This window comes from Protopterus annectens, chromosome 2.part0 (assembly GCF_019279795.1).
Source record: "Protopterus annectens isolate FY-2018-M chromosome 2.part0, PAN1.0, whole genome shotgun sequence".
Classification (NCBI taxonomy): domain Eukaryota; kingdom Metazoa; phylum Chordata; order Ceratodontiformes; family Protopteridae; genus Protopterus; species Protopterus annectens.
This window is the reverse complement of record NC_056728.1, coordinates 1,689,058,059-1,689,070,607: the sequence shown is the minus strand read 5'-3', so window position 1 is coordinate 1,689,070,607 and position 12,549 is coordinate 1,689,058,059.

Genomic DNA, 12,549 nt, shown 5'->3' with positions numbered 1-12,549 from the left:
ATTTGAATTTCAGGCTTCATATTCTTCAGAAAGTATATGGTGACACAAATCATTTTATTCTAGCAATTTTCTAAGTTTATAAGATCAATATTTTAAATTTGTCCCTATTTTTGGGGTTGTATTCTCTCATTATTGGCTTTGTGCAGGTTTTTTGTGTTAAAATATTTAGCGCTATGGTGAGAACTGAATTCACTGAATATGTTTGGGGGTTGTATTCCCCATTATTGGCTTTGTCCAGGTGTTTTGTGCTAAGACATTGAGAGATATGGTGAGAACTGAATTTGCTAAATGATAGCCATTTATATTTCAGTCTTCCTGTCTTTCAAGAAACAACTGATTTTGGCATAGTGGTATGATGCTCTTACTGTAGTGCACTGGGTCCTGGATGCACGACTTGGCAGTGAAATGCATGGCAGTAGCACAGCATTTTATTCTAGTAAGTTTGCAAGGTTATACAAGCAATGTTTAAAATGTGCTCTGTTTTTTGCACTTTTGCCTCCCAATAAATTTTGGCTTTTTCCAGATTTCTTGTGCTCATGTACTGCAAAGTTAAGAGATACAGTTGAGTGTCAAGTGAATTTTATAAGGAGCTGAGAGCTTCAGGGGAAGAGAAGTTTAGTGCTGCCTATGCTGAGTCTACTTGCATTGTTAATAGCACAAGTAACATACTTGCTTTTTTGGATAAGAAACATTTTTACAAGTGGGGGTATCACAGAGATTACTACTTTTGTCATGTTACTTAGTACTTTTATAAAGCTGAATATAAATTATAATTAGAACTGCAGTGCAAGGAGAAGTGGTTTGAGTTAAGTGTTGCTTGTTTTTTTGATAGTTGATTTTGACTACCATTCCAGTAATGTATTTAAAAAGTAATTTATTTTTTCATTCCTCACAACCTTTTTGTTTGCATCAAGATATTAAGTAAGCTGCCATGTAGCCAATGCATTGAAATATTATTTTCTTCTACCCTTCATTTTGTCTTGATTGGACTCTCATAATGATGGTTTGGCACCCAGGACAACATGTTTAATTAAAGTCCCAGTTTTTGTGGTTTTCATCATAGCTCCACCCTTTTCTAATTTGTCACACTCCTTCCTGTTGACTCCACCCATTCAACTGTCTCCTGTGGCACCCCTTTGATTTGAAGTCATCAACCACCACTGGTGTAAGGTCAGTAGTGAGCAAATTAAATAAAGATGGATCATGGCACAATCCCCACATGATTCTGCTTCTCGCCTACTATCAGTACTTCCCTGATGTGATTCATCTGATTAAGTCAAATTTTACTGTTGCTAGATGATTGGATTCTTACATGAGGAAGATCTTCCCATATCTCATTTGCAATGATATTTTATCCCATGCATCCCTTTACTTAATATAACAAACTCTGAAGTCACAAGAACTCATCTTAAGTTATGAAACCACCAATAGCAACAAGTTCTTGAAACTGGGCTCATCCAGTAAGGGTCCATCAAAACTAATTCTGTTGAACAACCAGATCTCAAGCCCATCCCCTCATTATCACCACCCACTTTTTTCTGTTAACTACTTTCCCTCATACCTGCATAATCTATCCACTTATACTTCTCAGTCCCTGCACAGAGGAACAAAGCCCAGACTATGACCCAAGAAACCAAGATTTGATTAGTAGCCATGGCACTGAATGAGCCAGGACAGGTGAGAGAGGAGGGAAGTGGAGAGAAATACGATTTCCCTGGCAGAGACCACCTCCTATTCCTCCAGGTTGGTTGGCAAGGCTGTTTGATAGCACCATCCTCTGCAGACATGAGGGAATGCCAATTGCAGTTAGTTCACTACATGTCCCCTTCCCAGAATATGCATGGGAGGGCACAGGGTCAAAAAACAGAACCTCCTCTAACATTCCCAATGGCGGCCTAAATAATGACCCCTCTCAGCCACTCAGCCATCTGTTGCTCTTGGTAAAAAGAGAATGATCAGGTCAGTTAGGTAGGAGACGGCTGTTGATTAGCTGGACATCAGAGTAAATAACAAAAAAAAAAAAAACTCATACTGCTCAGTACATTCAGTTTTGCAAAAAGGCTTGTAGTAGCAGATCAAGCCTATATATATATATATATATATATATATATATATATATATATATATATATATATATATATATATATATATATATATCCACAGGGTTGCCTCATCCCTCACGTAGAATAACTAGATTACTATAGTTTGACAGGATCTGCCTGCTTTGACACAGTGCTAGAATTCATCACGCAGCCTGTTCTACTCCAGGACCCTGGTCAGCATTGACTTTAAGAGCCCCCATTATTATATCCATCACTGAGGTCAGCCTAGAGAAAGGACACCACTACTGCCTAGTTTCAGATTCCACCCCCCAACACACACACACACACACACACACACACACACACACACACACACACACACACACACACACACACACACACACACACACACACACACACACACACACACACACACACACACACACACACACACACACACACACACACACACACACACACACACACACACACACACACACACACACACACAGATGCCAGATATATTGCTAGTGATACACAAGCCTCTACAAGTCCAAGCAGTGTCAAGCACTCCAGCTCACAACCATCCAGCTACTACATGGGACAAAAACTTGCATGTGAGATTCAGGTACATAAAGCAGAGCTTAAACAACGTGCAAAGTAATGACATTGTATCCAGAAGAAGTGCTCACAAAGTCTGTGCACTAAGAGATGGGACTATTGGAATTAAAGAATTTGTACACAACATTACCAAGCATAATAGACCATTTTTGGACAACAGAAAGGCCCTCGGCAAACCTTGCTACTGTTATATCCACCCTGAAATTAGATCACAATGTTCAAAATGAAAAATATACTCCTTATCAGACAAATTTAAATAGTTATGCGTCAGATAATAGAACTTTTCAAATTCAGAAATGATTATACCATTCTCCAAAGTGACAGCAAAAATGCTACTGTATTCCCTAAGGCTGCAAATTTACAGGTTTTTGCATATCATGTACTATGTCAGGTGCTTACTGCATGATGGTCTATGCATCACTTTATTATAGCTTTACGCACTGTAGTATTTATATGCATCTTGGTTGGGTTCAGGTGCCTAGGCAGTGTGACATTTCCCTGTGGCACATTTGGTTTGGGACACATGGCTGAAGTGACATTCAGTTGCAGAGAAATATGGCTGTTGTAAATTCCCAGTGGGTAAAGCGTGGAATGTGGTGCCATGCCCACAACTTCAATAAACAAACGCACAGGGGGAAAATAATGCCCATGGCCCCCAAAGCAACATGAGGCAGCAGGCAGTATGGCAGGCATCAGCAACATGCTGGCCAGTGGGCATGTCAGTGACAGTAAAATGCAGTGCACAATGGTCAGTGCCTTTATAATCAGTGTGTGTGTGGACCAATTCCCCCTTCACAATGCCTATGGAACATTACCAAAAATGCATAATGGAGCATAAATGTGACTACAGTAGCATGCAAGACTTCCTCCATGCTGTAGAACACCTCTACATCTTGTAGTTACATAAGCATGTATGATAGATTTTCTGCCCCCATGCGCTTGGTTATTAAAGCTATGGGCATGGCAGTGTGTGCTTCTCTTTGCCCATAGGGAATTCACAAAAAGTCATATTTCTCTGCAGCTGAATCTCACTTCAGCCATGTGTCTCCAACCAAATGTACCACAGGGAAATGTCTCGCTGCCTAGGAGCCTGAACCCATCTTGGTCATGCGGCATGCTTCAAGTGAGGCTGCATCATAATGCAAGTGGAGGGTATGCCTATGTGGCCAGCAGCATAGTGCAGACCTATGTAAGCTGCTGTTCCAGATTCCAAAAAAAAAATTAATTTGTCCACCATCTTGCTGAAGTCATGGAATGAAATGTGCTTGTTGTGCAAAGTAATGCAGCAATGGCTAAACTCAAAAGAAAGGGTACTAGCCTCTTTCTAGTACAGCTATAGAAATATAGAAGCTTGTTTATATTTCAGATTATGAAGAGTATAAAATTTTTCATATGTCTACCCAGACCAATGATTTTGTTGTAGATAAAGGTATGTAGCTGGTATGATTCCTGAAATAATGTTATTTTTTATTAAAATACAGACAAAAATGTACATATAATTTGAGATTATTGATATTTATAACATCAGAATTATGATCTGAAATGCCATCACTAGCACTATTTTGAAGCTGCGTGTGTGTGCTACATTTTTATACACTTTTTGTGTGACCTTTACAGTAACACTAAGTAGTGCTTGGATGTACTAATAAAGGCTTCGAAACTGTAGACACGTCTACTGATTCTTATTGAGAGTGTCAACTTGATTCTGTCAGATTGCTAGCTGGTTAATTGACCATATTTTGTCTGTGTATTACCAATTAGGTCACTTTTGTCTGAACTTTCTGTAACAAGGTTTCCTAAAGTGAACCATCTTATCAAGTTTAGCAGAACAAGGTTGTAGTGTATTTGCTACCTATTTATGCCCTTTGCCCCACTGGTTTGGGCAGACTTTGAATATAAGTATGCAGACTGGTGCCTGGGCTATGAGCTAATATGAGGTACTACAACCTTTTACAGCCAATAAAGGGACAAATTTCTCTATACTCTGCAAGTCTGCTCCAACTCCTAACTCCACAGAACAGGCCTCTAGGAATTCCTCTGTCTCTTGCAAGTTCTCCAAAGTTTCTTTTTATTCCCTCAGATCCACAGTGGCCAAGGGATCCACTCGCATGGTCTCGGACACCTCTAATTCCTTGATTTTACTTTTACAGTTTAGGTGTTATGAACATTTGTTTGTAGTACAGTTTTAAAAAATGATTTTAAAGTTCAGGAAGTGTCTAAGAAAGAAATGAACAGCAAGAACTCCTAAGCTCCTAAGCTCCTGTGAGTGAATAAATTAAAGACTTTATACAACCCTACTTACAAAGACCTTACAGTACTCATGTATAGTAGTACACGTGATGTTCTGTACATAGAAAAAAGACCTTATAATATTCATATTAAAGTATAATACAGTTTAGAAGACTTAACAAGAGGTTTTGCAAAATTTCTACATGACATAAAACTCTGCAGCAGAGTTGCAGCCATAAATAAATAGTTTTCTAGCTTGGTACAGAAATGTTAAAACCTAATTGTTGCCATGAACATGTATGCAGCCTGAGTACATTGAATACTTGCCAAACAGCTTAAATGATGTGAGTTTTATGTGTAAATCAAAAGACATATTTGTATTCTAATACAGATACTGAAAATCAACTAAAACTACCCTTGAATTTGAGACAAGCTGTTCTGTTGATGAGACATTAAATAAAGTCTTATCTGATGGTCTGCTGTTAGTTCAATTGAAGACTAAATCATGTAGAATTTATTTTGATATTAAGCCAAGTTTCCTTAGTATGGAATCTGTTTTTACATTTTTATACAAAGAAAATAAATATTATTCAGTCCACTATGCACCCACCACATAGCAATACAAAATGTTGAATATTAGATGCAGCTTTATCAACATACAAAAATATGCAAACATCAGTTTTAATTATATAGAGCAGCCCAAATACAGATATATTTAAATAAACTGTCCCCACACTACAAGAACACTTACCATACTCCTGGTAGGATATTGGGGGTATTATATCTCTCCTCTTGAATTGAAACTTATTTGACCTTGTTCTAATCTTACTACTCTTCCATAAAGAAGTATTTTCCCAAGATTTAATAAAATCCATGTAGGCTCAGCGTAAAGCCTACACAGAATTTATCCATGGGCACAGTCCCCCCTCTCAGCAGCTTGCCACGCATATTAATCATGACTCACTGCCAAGGGAGATCACAGTAACATCAGTATTGAATCCATTCACACAACAGTGTAGAGGACTGTCCAGAAAAATTCTGGAAAGGTAATAAGCACAGGACAATACTATTTTTTATGTTTATGTGATGTTTGTGTGGTGTGGTGTGGTGTTTAGCGATGCCAAGCTGTGCTGATACATATACAGTAGACATCTGGTACATATTTGAAAATAGAAACTGGATGTAATTGATTGTATTTTTTCCTGCTTGTTTGCATGTTGCAGCATGGTGCTTAGCAATGCCATTAGATATCTAAAAATAGAAACCAGATATAATCAATTGTTGTGGTTCTATTGTGCTTAGCAATGCGTAAACCTGCGCATCAAATGTGTGCAACCTTAACAGGCCTCTTAGTAGTATATGTAAAGATATACCGCTTCCCTTTACTGTCCAAGTGGCTAGATAGATTGAGTCATGACCTACAGTGTAGAAGTTCCCATGTTCAAGTGCTGAGCAGTCATATGTTTTACATTTATTGCTGTGCAAATGTGTCAGGTGACCAAAACATCAGTTTAATTTAAAATTAAAAAAAAAAATGTTACATTTAGAAAAGTTCTGTGATGCTAATCATCACTTAAACATGGTCTGCAGTCATATGCACATTGCTAAGCTACACTTAAACATGGTTGTATGCGAGTTTGTGTAATGCTCAGCTCCGCTGAAATGGTTTGTGTGATGCTAAGCAAAGCAGCACTTTTTTGAAAGTTATAGTATGATGTGTAAGGGCAGGAATGCAGCTTCTATAATGGCCAGTAACCGGGAATATCACAGAATTCATTGTAGTCTTCTCTTGGATGTCAATATGCCTGGTGGTGTTGGAGAGAGTGTGCTTTTGGGCACAGTGGTGGGGTGGGCAACAGTCCAAAATTTTTTGTTGGACTCCTGATTATGAACTATGAACTCCGGCTGCTGCACAGTGATAACCAGGGCTCAGAGTGTAAGTTTGAGGCTTGGGAATCAGTGGACAAAGGAACTTATCAGTGCTACTGGTAATCCCCACATCATTGAGCAGTGTTGTCACCACTAAGATGACCTGAGGCATATGAAAAGTGGAACCTTGTACACCTGGGTCGAAGAAGCTAGGTTTAGGCAGACCCCACAGATATGTAAGTATGTTTGGCAATACTTTAGAAATTTACAAGCTGAATCTGTGCAAAATTGGTATGTATAATGGTTTGCTTCAATTACAACAGCTACAGAAGAGAGAGCTCGCAATGTCCAGTCCCATGCATAGTGCATGGCCAGGATGAGGCAAGAGTGAGGTAAGTAGGGAAACATAAAAGTAATAGCTTAATGCATAACACAATTTTCTAATAAAGTTTTACAAAGTTTGCAGTCTTAACAGTCAGGTATGACATACCTGGGACATCTAACACATCTAGTAATATGTCACTCTCTATCTGAAATGGTAAAGCAAGTTAAATCAAGTAAACAAGTAGTACTGGTAGCATAGCTTCCAAACATCAGTTAATGCTGGGGTTTGCCCAGATTAAGAGTCACTGTTCTGGTCTGTTCATTGTCTGAAATATGTTGTTGATTGCACTCAATTAATGGATAGGGTGGAGACATGGCTAGGATGCTCAAGAGATAAAAACAGAATTCATCACCTCTGCTGTTCTTAAAATATTTCTGCCAGGAAATTTTATTTCTCGGTTATCATATATTTTTTTATGTTCCTAAAGAGTTAATAGTTAAACTTCCCTCTTCTTCAACATCTAAAAATTATTTAGTTATTCCTATATTTTTCTGTCAAAATACAATCTGGAAGACTTACACAACATCAAGATGAGCCACGAAAAAGCAAACTCTCAGGATACATTTCTGAAGAAGGAGTTCCAAATGGTCTTGACAAATATTCAAGCTTTATCTTTGAAAATGGATAAAATGGAAAACAAACTAGATAATTTCCAGGAAATATGTACAAAGCAGATGGATTTAATGCAAGAGACCCTTAATCAACAGAAAATTCAGATTTCAGGAATAGAAGATGCATTAAATGATCTAGAGAGAAGACTGTCAGAAGAAGAAAACGACATTGAGTGTCTTTTAAAACAAAGCACAATACTATTAAATAAACTAGATGATTTAGAAAACAGATCTCAAAGGAATAATATTCACATGCTTAGCTTGCCAGAGAAAATTGAAGTAAACATCATTGCAAACTCTAAAATCTTGTCTCCCTAACATCCATGACCTTCCTGGAGCAATGTCTTATGGCATTGAGACAGCCCACCAGTCACTGGAAATGGATCCACAAATAATTCCACAATGAGATCCATTATAGTCAAGTTTTTTTTTTTACCAACCACTTCACCAAACAAACAAGCAAAAAACTGTTAAAACGAACCAGGAACAATGAGAGACATTCTTCTGTATGTTAAGAAATCCAAGTATTTATTATACTATTAACACGTTAGCGTTCGATTTAAAAGTGTATATAAGATATACACTTTCAGCAAAATAAGTATCTCGCCTTCCTCAGACAAACAGAATACTAGTTACTATTCGTTCATAGATGGTACCCATCTAGCCTAATTTTTAAACTCATAAATGAGGTTACTAGTAAGCGAGAGCAAGGTTACTTCATTCCCCTTTTAGGGGATCATTCTTCAGGGCAGATAACTACCTCCCAGGAAGATAACCTAGAAACAACTGATATGCTGGATACTGTTCTAGGGACTAAATCAGAATATACTATCAGTTTACTACACACTTTCTCTTTAGATCACCAGTTAATCAAGGAAGTGTTATTTAAAAACTGGGACTTAATTAGAACAGATCAGTGTATAGCTAGACGTTTAAATAATGGCCCAAAAATAACATATAGGAGAGGAAATAACTTGAAAAGTATTTTACAAAACAAAATAAAGAAGCAGCATTCTAACAGACCACATGGCATGTTCAAATGTGGTACATGTGCCCAGTGCCAACATGTCAAGGTCTGTAGTCACATTAGTCTCAACAATATTGTTTATAAGATTAACAACCATTACAATTGCCAAACTAAAGGCATCATTTATGCTGCTAAGTGTAATTTCTGTAAAGCCTTCTATATAGGCAAGACTGAGTGTAGATTCAAATCTAGAATCTACGAGCATCAGTATGCCATTAGTAGGAAGGATAGTACTAATGCCTTAGCTAGGCATATTATGGAGTATGGTGATCACTCCTTTAGTTACATAATATTAGAACATAGGGAACCTGACATTAGAGGTGGAGCCTGGCAAATCCTCCTGGAGATGGATGAGCTTTCATGGCAAATCAAAACGAGGGCACACATATTTCCTGGTATAAATGATGTTACATCAATTAAGTGTATTTTGAAGTGGCTGGGTCTTAATAGGTAACCACTCATCTAGTCTGCAGTAAGGAAGGGTAATATGTATCACATTCAATATTTCTTTTTATCTTCATTTATTTATTATGCATTTATTCTTTATCATCATTCATTATTTATTATTCATTATTTATTATTTTGTATTCGTAATTTTAGATTATATTAGTATCTGCATTTTATACAAGATCACTGTTAAATAACAGCATAAGCATAAGAAACTATGTGCTTTTGTGCTTTAAATTTGTGTCAAGTTAAGTAAGACTGGTAAAAGCATTTTCTAGTTTAAGGTTGTCATGGTGAAAATTTAATTAGGAAATGCACTACATGCTGATTGGTCATCAATTTTTAAACCATGTATAAATGCTAGAATAGTAACTAGTATTCTGTTTGTCTGAGGAAGGCGAGGTACTTATTTTGCTGAAAGCGTATATCTTATATACACTTTTAAATCGAACGCTAACGTTTTAATAGCATAATAAATACTTGGATTTCTTAACATACAGAAGAACTTCTCTCATTGTTCCTGGTTCGTTTTAAAAGTTTTTTTTTCTTCACAGGATAAAGAACTGATACTAAAAACAGCTTGGTCAAAGTCTCCCATTAAATTAGGGGGGGAAATAAGATTTGACAATGATTATTTCTCTGTGGTGATTTCTAAAAGGAAGTGTTTTCTCCCATTAATTAAAGATCTCAAGTTAAACAGATAAAGGTACAGCTGCTTTCCTCTGTTAGACTCAAAGTATTTCTCCTGGATGAGACCAACATTTTTGAAGATACAAATACTGCAATATCTTATTTGACGAAAAAAATATCATTCAACAGGCAGAAGAAATGGATTGGAATATCAGCTCTCTGAAAAGATCAGCTGAGAAAAATGGCTGGAAAATAACAGAAAGAAGATGAAAATGAAATAAAAGTGACTATTGCACATTGTATAACAATTTTGTAATTGCTCAGCTGTTACCTATTAATTATTATCAAAAGCTTTTCTTTTTTTTTAATAACATCTCATTTACAATACCTCTACCTAAAAAAAAATAGGAATCATGGTTAACTGTAAAATTAAGGTAACAGGTTTGTGTATTTATACATATATTTCAATATATTAGTTTGTTTTTATTGCATTTGAGTGGGTGTGTAAGTTGTTGAAATGAATGATAACCACCTTTTTTATTTTCTTCCATTTCTTTTAATTATATTATACAAACTTTCTTTTAGTCAGACGTGTAAAATACAGTTGAAGTTTGGTGGCACTCACAAATGTGTGTATTATAATTGGAGACACTGATATTTATCACTAGTTCTTGTTTTCTATATAGGGGGAGTGGCATCCAATATAAGGTTGTAAGCGCTTATCGTTTTTTTTTTTTTTTTTTTTTTTAATATACTCTTTTATGTGATTGCTTTGCTTTCAGGCTGAGGTGAATCTTTTGGAAAACTAGCATTTGATGTTCAGAAACACTGGGATTCATAGGTGGGTAATGTGATCTTGTTTTGTCACAGCCTTGGCTCTGTAATGCCTTTCTGCTCCATTCTCATGAATTGAAGACAATACGGGGAATAACAGGTGTGTTGTGGTTATAGATCAGTTATGGAGTGTTTCAGACTAATGCTAAGTTATGCCACTTGTTCTGGGTGGGGCAGATTGGTCAAAAATGGTGTGGAATGTAATGGGTGATGTGCCATTCACTGAGAAGTTTGTGAGGTCCTTTGTGTCATTTGATGTTTGTGACTTTTCATTACATTCTTGTAATGCTATGGTGTTGCTTATTGGCATCCTCTTTCACCCCCAGTGATGACAATGATTATCAGAATGAGATTGCTGATTTTTGGTGGTTCAGCTGACAGTAGCAGTCTTGGGTCTGGAGCTTACATTCACTGGTGGTTTTATTACAAGATATAGTTACCTTGGGCTCCCCTGGACACTGTAAAAAGGTGTGAGAGATGGTAAAAAATAGACTAGTTAAGTGACTTCCTGTTGAGTGAGGTTGATAATGCCTGCAAGTGTTTTTATTTTGCCTGCTTGAACAGCATGCCGCATTGCACAAACATGCCTTATAAGAAAAAAAGTGGAAAAAACAAAATTAATATTATGTGACAGAAATGTATTACAGGACCCTGTGTGGAGTATCTACAATGGTACATTGGTGCTGTTGCTAACGTGGTAGTGCTTTAAAGCATGTAGTTTCCAGGTTGTGAGCACAGATCCCTATGCAAATGAGGTGGAGTTACTGAATAGCATAATGGGGTAATTGTGTCCTCATAACCCCTCTTGTGTCCTCATAACCCCTATGTGTGTCCACATAAGAGGTAGCTGACATCAGAAGAGTGCGTGTCCAATAACTTCAAAGCTGATTCGGCCTTATCTGCGCCTGTTTGAGAGGCGTACCACCATGCTGAGCATGGAAGTCTGGGGGGTGTTCCCTGACTTTTAAACTTTGTTTAGTTAAGGGGCATGTGTTTCCACATGTTTACCCTGCGCACCACCATGCTGAGTGTGGAAGTCTGGTGTATGTGTCCACTAAGTGCTAAGCTTTGGTTACCTGTTTGTGTGGCATGCTGCAGTGCTAAGAGTTCTAGAGTCAATGATGAATTAATTAGTGTTGACCCTTTGTTTAACTTAAACTAGAGCTATTACATGAAGTTAATGATGTACTAGGCAGGTGCAGTGCATCATAGGTAGCCAATCACACAGTCAGCACCTACAGTAGAGCACTGTAAAGTATGCATACACCCTACAATCTGATTTTTCCCCCATACTCTGCACCATTTTAGTACAGACCTGGGAATTTTCACTGAAAGAATGCTAGGGGCTGCCACTGGCCTGCTACATCTGTATGTGCTAGATGCTGAAGTCGGTGCTGCTGCTGCTGCTAATAGGCCTAGGTAGAGAAGGAGAATAGTGCTCAGGCCTAGGGTAACCTTCCAGGAATTACATAAGCTGGAGTTTGCAGAGTGCTACAGGGTGAAAAGGGACATACTACAGGAACTCACTGAGCTCTGCTGCCCACAACTCAGACCCAGCGCCAACAGTGGGGAACCCATCACAGTGGAAAAAAAGGTATGTGTAGCCCTTATGATAATAGCCACAGGTACCTTCCAAAGACCAACTGGGGACACAATGGGGGTCTCACAGGAATCAGCATCCAAGGTACTCCACCAGTTCCTGGATGCCATTCCACCATCTGACAGTGAGCACATTTATTTTCCCCTCACCCCTGAGACGAGGGCCAGCAATATGCAACACTTCTACCATGTAGCACACTACCCTGAGGTACTGGGTGCTATAGATTGCACTCATGTACACATGAATGCACCACC